The following is a 12,320-nucleotide window of genomic DNA, read 5'->3' on the forward strand; positions in this document are numbered from 1 at the left end:
GTATATAATTGAAAAATAATTCTCTAATTAAGGTGTTATTATAATTTGCATGCAAGAGAATGGTAGATTGTAGCATAAGTATAAGATCAAATTTGTTAACCTGCAATCACGCAAATAAAAAGCTTTGAATTTGAATTTATTTTAATGTTTTTCGCAATATTTATATACATATATGTTATTAAATTTGCATTGACCTGTTGTCCCATCTGATGCTACGAGTAGGTTATAATGTAGTTTGAGAAAAAAGTCCGCTAAGTTAGAAGGGCTGTTTATAGACCACATATGTCTCATTGCCGCAGTATCCTTTGGACAAATTTAATTCAAACAAACAAACAATTCTGCTTCAAAGTATTCGTTCAAATTAGAATCTTTACTTAATACTTAATTGATTCAACACGAGTGACGTAATAGGACGTTTGGTTCAGTGTTTATTCTGTTTACTCCGAACAAAATGACAGATTTACGCTAACGTGGTTGTGACGTTAGTTTATATGAAAACTGACACTGCCAAGCTTCCACGCTGACCAAGTCAGGCTTCATACACCTTTGGGAACATTATGAAGAACTGAACCCATTTCCATCTTGGAGATGTCTCTTAAAAAGTTCAAAGTTAATAAACGTAAGCTTATAGAAATGTCCTACTATAGTATAAAGGACTACGTAATCGATAAAAAAGCTTGGGTGTGAATTATTGCTCAATTGTAAAAACACAAGCTAAGTTTGTTGTGGGCTTCTTCTTAAACCAGGACGCGTTTGGAACCCTCGTAGCTTTAGTTTTAAGTTTACGAATATGGTTATCGCACTCATCTCACTACCGTGTAATTCTCATGTAATGTACGCATCAAAAGTGCCACCTATGGGCCTACTTGAATAAAGATGTTTCTGACTTTGACTTTGCACTCTCAGGCCTGCCGGTTTAAGCAAGAGATGTTAAAACATACAATTAATTTACTTGTAGTAAAATTAGCTTCCACACTTACGTACCTACCTACTTACGCGTACGGACGAAATCGGCTGAAAGTATGCGAGGTGACAGGAAACTGAGCGCACCCGAGCGCAGAGCTGACTCAGGATACGAGGGGCCTTAACACTTGAACTCGACAGCAAGTCGAATACAACACGACTAGAAATATACACAATATAAAGTCGAAGTCCCAGCACCTGAAAAACTATTTAATTGGCAATCTGATCTTAAGACTTACTTGATCTAATAATTATTTTTTTACATACTAGATGTTGCTTGTGTTCTTTTCCCGCGTTTATTGTGATTTTTTACAAATCCCATGGAAACAGTTCGTTTTCCTAGTTCAAAATGCAGGATATTTGTAACTTTCCGTCCTTATAATTCTATGCGAGAAATAAAATTAAGTTGTTGCTTAGTTAGAACGTTTACGAAGGACAAAATGTGATATTAGCAAGGATCACATACACACTCATCGACCAAAATTGTAATAAAAAATTATATTTGTTTAGATTTTTTACAAAAGAAATTTTAAGCAATGTTATAGGAAATAATTCAGACTGAATTATACAATACCCGACATACAATTCTATGAATTACCCTCAAGACTCTTCAACGGCCGATTCAACTTAAAAGTACCAGACTTGTTGTCTTACCGAATCTGAGCTTGTATTTCCGTTTCCAAAAAAATATGTTAACTATAAAACTAATACATACATATCATAAACTAAAATACATTTTCTATACAAGGATTAATATTATACTTTGTTCAAAAATTACTATTAAAAATAACGTTTTAATTTTAATTTTTTGTCGACATAATTCTAAGATTTGGGATTATTCATAAGAAACCGGTTTCGCGAACTTCTTTTCAATCTACAAAAGAACAGTAGTTCTGCTGGACGTAGAATTTCTATATGACAAATACACATAGCAAAAGCATGCCTTCAGGTGAAAGAATATGTAAAACAGGATCAGTACTTCAAAGTTTATCTATTTCAAAATATATATAAATAATATTATAAACGTAAAAATATACGCAAGATTCCAATAGTAATGGACTACGAGTAAGCGATTTTGCACACTGCGCTCGAAGCGGCGCGAGCCGCGGTATAATTACGTACCTACCTCCTACCTTCCCCTACCATACGCTACTGAGCTCTCCTTTAAATCTTGCACTGCTTAAATTTCGAGCGAACATCACCGGGCTGTATTAATTTAATTTCCACTGTTTTTGTACTCACACCAGATTCCATTTTAAAGGTAGAAACGTCGGATTTTTAATGGAACGAAATGTAATTTCTAACATGTATAGATTATGACGTAGGTACGTGACTACGTAAAAGCAACTTTTGAGGAGGGTTCGCCTGTGTTTTAGCTTACTAAACGTATTAACGTTATTAACTTAACTAATGAGGACCTAGGTTTTCTAATTTGATATTACATTATTTTTAAAGAAATGTGTTTGAGTGAGTTATTAAACAACGAAGTAGGTTCATATTAGTATATAATTCTTACTAAAATTTATTATTTTTCTTTTTTTTTTAAATTATTAACAATGCTGAAGAATAAATTAAAAAACACTATTAAAAATTTATAAAAAAAAAACTTCCACCCTCCGCTTGCGGGGCTTTTGAATGCCCAAGCAACCGGTGGTCAGGGCTCCAGAGTGAGAAACCTCCTCCCAATACGGGCCGTTTCAAGGACTACTGCCTTCTGTATCCGACCCTTGATCCAACAACCAAGCGAAAGCTTCTTGAGATGTTGGTCGAAGCTTTTCGCGAGAAGACCATTGACTGAAACGACGATCGGAACGGTCGACTCAACATTTCACATGGCGGTAATATCGTGAGCAAGGTCCAAGTATTTAGATACTTTTTCCTTTTCAGCTTTCACCAGATTATCGTCATGTGGAATAGTTATGTCAACAATTATAGCACGGCGCACTGATCGATCGACTAGCACTATATCAGGTCTATTAGCTGTAATATACCTGTCAGTGATAATCGTTCGATCCCAGTAGAGCAATGCACTGCTATTTTCAAGAACTGATATTAGTATCATTATTATTATTAATATTAGTATCATTATTAATTTTAAAATAGTCAAGTTACTATACTTTACCGATGAAGCTAATCGAGAATGACGTACAGGTTTTGGTTACTGTCTGTGAATGCGAGTTTCCGTGGCAGATTTAGTATTACTTTAGCACTATAATTTATTCTAAATAAATTATAATAAATTTGAATAGTTTAACAAAAATTTATTGTTTATTTATATCTATAACTCGGGAGGTACAATTATTTATTTTATTAAGAAAATATGTACTATTTTAGGAAAATTAAAATATTAGAATGTGCTCGAATTAAAAAAAACGTTTTTTTTTTAAATATCAGCAGAAAATTTTTAGCGGCCAAAGATACATCATACTTTCAGCTCTCTTATCATACATAATACATCCTCTTGTGTATTGACCAATATAGCGGAATAATATCTTAATGTACTATTACACTTTCGTATCTTCATCATTTGTTCCTTCTCAGTAGATAATCTACCTGAGAACGGTTTTGTTCTGAGGGAAAAAAGTGATCCCCCAATTAAATTGAGTCACAATCCGTAAAATTGTTTACCGTTTCAAACGAAATACGTAGGTATGTAAGAAAGAGGAATCGTTTCCCTCGGTCCTTGAGAGAGCCTTGTTAGCGAAATACCAAAGTAAAATAATATTTTCGACCTAATAAGATTCAATTATTTGACTGTAATCAAAGTTGTGATTAGTAATTAATTGTTATTTATGTTCATTCTCACAAAAAGTTTGTGTAATTATATTGCTTATTTATAACTGCTATTACCTATAATATATATATATAAGTTGTATATATAGGTAAGTACGCATCAAAAGTGTTATGTAGGTATGTAGATCTAGGTAGAGATATATCAACATTTAAATAAAAAAATATTTTAGTTCTAACTTTTCGAATTGTCTTTAAAATAATTTATGGTCTATTTTAATAATATTTTGACTTAAATACTTAAAATAAGTTTTTTTTTAAATATTGGTACTGACGTTTAAGTATAGGTACTCATAATGATCTTGTCAAACACTAGACGTTATCTGTTTGACAATGAACATGGCTATTTCGTGGTGAGTTCCAAATTGCAAGATCTTTCAAAGTTCCGCATACGTGTAGCGAATCCCACTACCAACGCTGTGTCGACCGGTGCGAGGTCGCCATTTTTTGCGCATGTGCGTGTTGTGTGCTTGTGTGAGTGTATGTGTGTATCCGTGTGTGTGTGCGAATGTGGCATTGTTTTTCTTTTTTGTTTGAAAGGTGAATTAGTCAGGAGTGTTCTTGATCGTGTTTTATAAAGAATAGAGTGAATTGAGAGGTAGAATAGAGAAAGAGTCCCTTTTCCATATCTCAGTATGTATATTTGAACACATATTGAAAGCCGTGGTTAATAAATTTTTAATTTATATGTTTTTTTTCTGTGATAAGTTAATCAGTAATAAGTTTCTGTAATAAAAACAGACATTCTATATCTAGGTACACCTACTTAAATTTTCCAAAAGTCCTACTTAAATAAAATAATTTTCTAAAGGTCTTCTTTTCATGTACGATACATTAATTCCTTGTATAATTCTTCATGTGGTGTACAAATAAAGACTAATAATAATAATTAATTTCTCCCGCTGTTGCTCTTTTTTTTATTATCAATATTTTCTATATCCATTCTAAATTTCTAGTCGATCGCATAACAAGTGACCCATAATGACGATATGGGGTTGCGATAAAATCGCATCTTATGATTTTACCATTTTGGTAAAGGAACCTTAAAGATAGGCTCTACAAAGAACAGAATCTTATAAGACCGTGGTACCTGTAAGTCTATTGTCAAATTATTCATAATATGCATATTTATTCTGAGGCAATAAAGGGGGTGGAAACGACAAAGAGAATAAGCGTGCATATTTGAACCAAGAGGACTTAAGTGTAGGTACTATCCTGCATCGGATTTACTAAACCTAGGCACATTATCAAGGGGCATAATTTCGTAGCCATACGTGGATAACTTTTCGTAGGTTGCTACTAACAACTTGTTAGTATGAAGTTTATTTTTGACATTAGCTTTCATCAATAGCATGTGACAGTCTACTGCTGTACCTATACAAATAAGTAAAAAGTAAATAGAGTTAAAAAAATACATAAAATTATAGTACAATAAATCTCAATGACCACTAGTAAATAAAAATAAATAAATAAATAAAAAATAACAAATTATTGCTTTTCACACCTTTTAGTACTTTTATATAATTTTTTCTTCATTTGATTTTAGATTTTAGTTTTTCATGTTTATAAGTTTCATAATTTTTGATTTTGTTTATTATTTACCTCTTACTTAGATTTTGATGATTTTCTATTTCATGATGTCCTTCAGGGGTTAAGCAGTGTTAATGTAAAAAATATCTTTCGTTTGTTTATATATTATATTCTATGTTATTGTCCTTTTTTATTATTATTTTGTTATTGTTTATTTTCATTCAGTGACGACGAAGATAATGAAGCTGGCTGACAACCAGTACTGCGTTTTTTAGTATACAGCCATACTGAGCCAGCTCCTTTGTCACACATTTTTTTTTATACTTTAACAAATTTATGACACAAATGTGTGACAATAAAGATGATTTTTCTTTCTTTTCTTTCTTACTATACGAGCAACCAGGGGATGGCAGGGAAGGGCAACTGGCCCCACCTGGGAATCTTACAGAAAATCTATAAACTCTCTTAAAAAATGTATGGCGCCCAAGATACAGACAAAATGTAAAAAAATACAGTTTTGGCTTCAGTATCGATTATGGAGGGATCTCTAAAAAAAATTGAGCGTGGACGATCCGAATTTAAAAAAACCCCTAGACCAGAAGCTGGGTACATCCATGAACGAACGGGAGGGTTTGCCACGCTCGGGAGACGGGCAAGAATCGTAGTAGATGATAGTAGCAGAGAGGACACTGCTGCCCGCTCCGTCTTTAAAATAATTTAAAAGCTTTGTCTTTAGATTTAAGAATAATTTTAATGAAATTGAACAAGCAAACGGTGAATGCCTTGATATCGAATAAATAAAACAAGTAAGTAAGTATAAAAACAAAAGTTTCCAGCTTCGAATAACAAGTCACACTCTAACAAAAGACACTTTATGCTGACCTAAAGTTTCTATTACCTTTAAGAATCCTCTTAAAACATCGTTGAGAGGTAATAAATGTTCATGAATTTAATGCTGTTCTTTTTTTTCTGACGATTTATCAACTTGTAAGAAATGTGTGTCGGTGTTATCCGGACCGAGTTACGCGACAATAGCGGTTGGATCCGCGGAAAAGAGCTGCCACCGCGTCAGCAAACTCGTTCAAATTGTGATGCATTTCGCATTACGGATTTCTTATTAGACACTGTTTTAACCCCCAATGCTTTAACGTGTGTGTATGTCTGTGGCATCGTATTTCCCGAGCGGATGAACCGGATGCCTTGGAGTGCATCTTGATCCGTCGGTCCCGGCTATTATCCCTACCAACAATATCATGTGGCTTAAGGCACACACGCACGCTCGCACGTTCGCACGCACGTAAGTGAAAGTGGATTCATCCTCCAAGTCTCGTTTTTTCTACAGATTTACTAGAGATCAAAGCAGCAACATTAACGAGAGAATCGCGCTTGAGACGTATCTCTGGCTTGCTCCCAACGCTTCAAGCCGAGCGACACAAAGTGATCGCGCGTTTACCGCCTTCATTTGGCAATCTTTCGGTGCATAATGCGCTTCAATTCCTACTAGCTGCTCGGAGTTCTTAAGAAATCAGAGTAGGTAACTTTTCAATAAAATAATTTTAATTAACCTGCTAATTATGCTTAGTTCTTCTAGGTAGGTAACTTTCGCTAATTATTGGGTCTGTCTGTACACTCAAAATCTTCTATCTAGTCATCACATATATCCCAAGTCGACGGTGCCTGTACCTACAGCATGGTTGCTCGACTGAGTTAACTTTCTCTAAGTTCATAAGAGTCATGATGGGTTTAAAATGCGCCGAGCATAGTTTTACTACCTATACCTATAGTAGATATTTTTGTCCGGGAAAGTACCACAACGCTTGTTTCTGCCGCAAAGAATCAACCCTTTTTACAATGTTGTGTTCCTACCTAAAGGGCTTGGGTGCCGGTGTAATTACAGACACATGTGGCTTAAGACACCTACGGCTCAGATTGATGGACACAAGGCGGCACTTTGTGGAACGTGTGAAGTGCTATGTTTATTGGCCCAACACAATTTTCTTGAACCGTCAATGATTAGGTACTATAAAAAACCAAAACCAAAATCACGGTAGATACCTACCTATATCCATTTGCTGTAATGGGTGAAAACAAATTCAAAACATTTTTATTTTTATATTCCCGCTTCTTTGATATTAGGTGCACGATAATTAATAAAAACTTCTTCATCATTGCATTATCACTCTCGACACATAATGATTTGAGTGGGTGGTGCGTGAAAACTTTGTAGCGGCATTGCCTTTTATTGGAATATATTCCACTATGGGCTATAGTATCTATACGTTTTTAGCGAGTAGTTCAGAGAATAACAAAAATTGCAATGATTATAGGTTTCGCATCCGACCCACACGTGAATGACCACAGGTGGTCTAGTGTCGTGAACTAAAGGCGGTTTTTGTTTCGTTTGCTTAAGCAGAAATTCGGTTCGTAGTGGAATAAATAAAATATCAGAAATAAAGTTTGGCTAATTTTTTTATTACCAAATAAATAATAAACTCTTACAAGTTATGCAATAAATAGTAAGTATTTTATACAACTCCAATGGAATGTAGTTCATATAATAAGATATATTTCTTCTATTAACAATAAATACCTATCGGCTATTTACTTAATACTTAAGAAGATTTAAACTAACAAAATATTCGATTAATGATTTATCAACATGGATTTACCGATTAGCAAAATACTTACATACACTTTCTTTATATTGAACACAAAGTATGGAGTTTTAACATAACATTCGGTTTCCCCATATACTCGTACTATTATTAAACAACATTATATGTAAGTAAGTAAGTACCTAACACCGGAATACTGGAAAGCAATTCACTTTTAAGGGTCCCGTTTTTTATGTGGTTAAGCTTTATTTTAAGTATTTTTGACGTACTTACAATAAACGTGTATTTTGCGTATTTTTGAAGTACAATAAACGTGTATTTCATGTAGTTTTGACGTACAACAGACGTGTAAAAACAATCAATATTTAGGATAGCTTCAATTGAATTTTCAGTATTCTGCGGAAAGTTTGGAAAGACCAGGAAAGGGCGGAACGGTAATGTGGCGTTAGGACATTGTATTGTAATTACTAGCTTGTATTGAAGATCTCACATAGCGTTCACTGGATCAATTTATTGATTGATTGATTAATTTATTGTTTGACAGAGCTACGCGGGGATACAGCAGCCACACGACCTTTTTTAGGCTGCGCTTAAATTACTTGAAAACTCTCACGCTCTATACGTTAATAACAAATTTGGATCAACAAAATAACATTTAAATATAATAATAACATATTATCTCAAAGTTTCAAAATATCATACTAATTTGCTTCGGATTTCTGAAAAAACATAACATAAATAAAAAGCAAGTAAGATACGTAGGTAGAGCTCCTTTTGCAGATGTAAGATAAGTCCAAAACTATGTTTTAAGAAAATGTCTGAAAGTCGCCTTTTGGATTACGACGGCAGAACTACAGCCGTATTCTGGCGAACCGTCACGCGTGCAATTTGACATCTACTTTCCATCGGCGTAACGACACGGTCCCGATGTCTGCCAAAACCTTTATTATTGTAAATCATATAGTTCTATAATATCTCAACTGTGTTATTGCTGTAAGTTTCATATATTCGTTATAACTAGCTACCTATTTTACCCTTTAGTCAAACTTAACTATTCAAATCAATGATATAAAACCGTATAAACAACTATTGATAGTGGTGTCTCGCAATTACAATTATATAATATTAACGGCTAAAAACACACGGGAATGGAGATGTTGACTTTACAATGAATAATACTTTAATTTACTTTTTTTGTTGACCTAACAATTATTCATTGTAAAGTCAACATCTCCTGAGGATATTCCGGAGGGTACATTGCCGAAGATCTGTTTAGTGTGGAGTATAAGAAATGAAGAAATTATAAATTACACCATACAGATTCTCCTGCTTTTCACGGTGTAGCAAATTAAGCTTAATTTTCATAACTGAGCTCTACTATTATCTTTGAACAAGTTTTTGTCGCTTTGTTGTTGTTTCCAATTTAGGATATACGATACTAGCCCCTTAAGACTCCGATTTATCAGCTAAGCCGGCGAGCACACTCCAACCAAAATTACCGTGGTTTTTAGTCATATTATAATTTAATAAACAATGACATATACATATATATAATACAGCAGCTCTTTAACAATATAAATTACTAGGTATGGATTAACAAATTAATTTTATAATATTCGCATTTTGACACGCCAGAAAACTTTTACTACGGAAAAGTACTTTTCATCTATGTTAAAAATCAATAATTGTAACAAACGTACAATAAATTATCAAAAATATAATTTTGGCTTCCCAAGTACACAATTCAATATGCACGCAAAAGTTAGGTACTACGGTACAATTGTATTTAGGTACAAAATATCACAATAATTGAATTATGTTATACCTAGTTCAAATATTTATCTATCCCGTCTTAATAACATTGTTTATAATTAATCTATGGTATTTCTATCACAAAGTCCCTTATAACAAAACCATAACTATTTTCGTAAGGGTAAATCGAATTTTTGTATTCAGAATAAGCAGTTTTTTTGAGTAACAGAGCTCGTACGGGGAAGTAATACCGCTATGTATATTTCTGCCGCCAAGCATTGTTCCGGTCTGAAGGTCATACTTGCTGGTGTAATAACAGACACATTAGGCTTAACACCTACGCCTAAGGTTGATTGAAACGGAGCGGTACTTTGTAGGACGTCTTCGTTGCATGCCTAGTGAGGTGTAGCTCAGTGGAAAGCGTAGCTCAGTTGAAAGTGTAGCTGTTTGAAGCGTAGCTCAGTAGAAAGCGTAGCTCCGTTTAAAGTGTAGCTCTGTTGAAAGTGTTACTCTGTTTAAAGCGTAGCTCTGTTTAAAGAGTAACACTGTTGAAAGTATAACTCTGTTTAAAGTGTTAATCGTCTGACCAAGCAGATGGCCTACCTGATTGTATGTAGAAACCATCGCCTGTATGTTGTAAATAAATCAACACTCTGCAGGGTATGCAAGGAACACGTCAGGTGTTAAGCACCATATGCCTGTAATTACACCGACATCCACGCCCTTAAAACCGTAACACAACAATGCTGCGACAAAATTAGCATGGCGGTAGAGCTTTCGTTGTCCTACTAATGCTTTGAAAATACTATTTTAATTCGTTAAATAGTTGTGGTAGCGTTACGTTTATTCTTATACCAAAAGGAACTTCGCTTAATAGAAATACTACAACAGTATTATCTAACATAGCGTTCTAAGGCTATATAGAAAGGTCATTTAACTAGCTACATAAATTCTTCTTTACTGTAGTAAATAGTGAATACAATATAATCGATCTGTAAATTAATATTAATTGGGCACAAGACATTAATTAATAACAAATTAATTAACATAAGTTTAAACAATACTAATATTACAAATGGATGACGATTATGAGCATTTCACGCAGCAATGGATCGACGTGCTTGACTAATGATGAGCTGGAGTGACATAGGCGATATTTTCATCGCGTATAACAAAAGCTCGTACAAAATATATTATAATTTACAATAAGCAACTTTAATGTCTTGAAAGACTTTTTTCTTTACTGACGCAGGCTATACTTATTTGACTTTATAGATCGCATTGTGCATCAAGAGCTGAACGCAAGCTTTCAGGAAATACTGAAAACGCTATTGATGTCTACTTTAGTCAACGACAAAACAACAGTTTCATTAAATTTACGCTTTTTATGGAAAAAAATAACTCATACATACTATCGAGTTATATACGTCGCTGTTATAGAATATGGCGAAAAAAAAACAACATCTCGCGTAAAAAATTTACATTTCAATTTGTTTTTATGAACTGATTTTATAAACTGTGAATGAAAAAATATTAAAAATCTTTATTGTTTGTGAGAGTCAGTGATGATCATTTATCAATTAATTATTTAATTGCCACATACAATAATTTGGTTTGCAAACAAAATATATAAAGTACATATTTGTAGCATCAATTTAAATTGTGCATTTTCAATAATCAATATAATTGCGACAAAATACCTGCAGACATTTTATTAACTTTAATTCGTTAGTGATACATCATATAGCGCATCTTGTTTGCGTAAATTTGCGATAGAAATTTAGAGTTGAGGCATGATTTTGCCAGGCTGGGTCTATTACAAACTTTATGTTACGGCTTACACGTACCTAGACATGCCAGTAAATTGTAACGTTATCGCCAATTTTAACTAGGAAATAGCTTTTCAACCCCATACAATGCATGACTTGTAAAGATTCTTTCTTTTAAAGGAGAATGCAGGAACACGGTTTCATTTGGTGCCTCATTTAAATTGGTATCAAAAATTAAGTTTTTATTTTTAAAAGAACAACCTCTCAAATCCCAATCCTCTTCGACGGTTAAAAAATCTTTTAATTAAATAGATTAGTGGTTCTTATATATTGTGAACAGTACCATCAATAGGTAGGTACAATAATCACATGTGTCAAAAATAACCTTAATTCACGAACTTCAATTGCATGTAACTCTGAAATCCGGCGAACTAGTTTTAATGTTTTTGGTAATGTATTGTAGTTATTAAACCCTTCAAACTGAGATAAATTCCAAGAAGGCACCTTATAAGTACTATGTGAAACCAAATCCCATACTACATTCGGCATTCTCCTTTTTAAAAGTAAGAATCTTAAGAACACAATAAGTTATAAAATGTTGGTCTGAATACACCTTACTATTTTTACGTTCTTATTTTTTCCCCAGTAGCATAAAGGTGGCCAAAAGGATGTTGATGTTGTGTACAATTATATATTCCTCGCACGAAGTACAGAATATTCGACACACCTGATAAGTACGCGGACAATAAAGAATCATCTATACAAACTAATCAGTATATCATTCTCAGTCTATTACCTTTTTATTATTGAACTTGGCAAAACGTCGTATATGCAGTACTTTATGCTGTACTGTGTCACACATCAACATGCCAAGGGTGAAAAAACACTGCACATCTATTCT

The sequence above is a fragment of the Pararge aegeria genome, chromosome 6 (assembly GCF_905163445.1).
Source record: "Pararge aegeria chromosome 6, ilParAegt1.1, whole genome shotgun sequence".
Lineage (NCBI taxonomy): Eukaryota > Metazoa > Arthropoda > Insecta > Lepidoptera > Nymphalidae > Pararge > Pararge aegeria.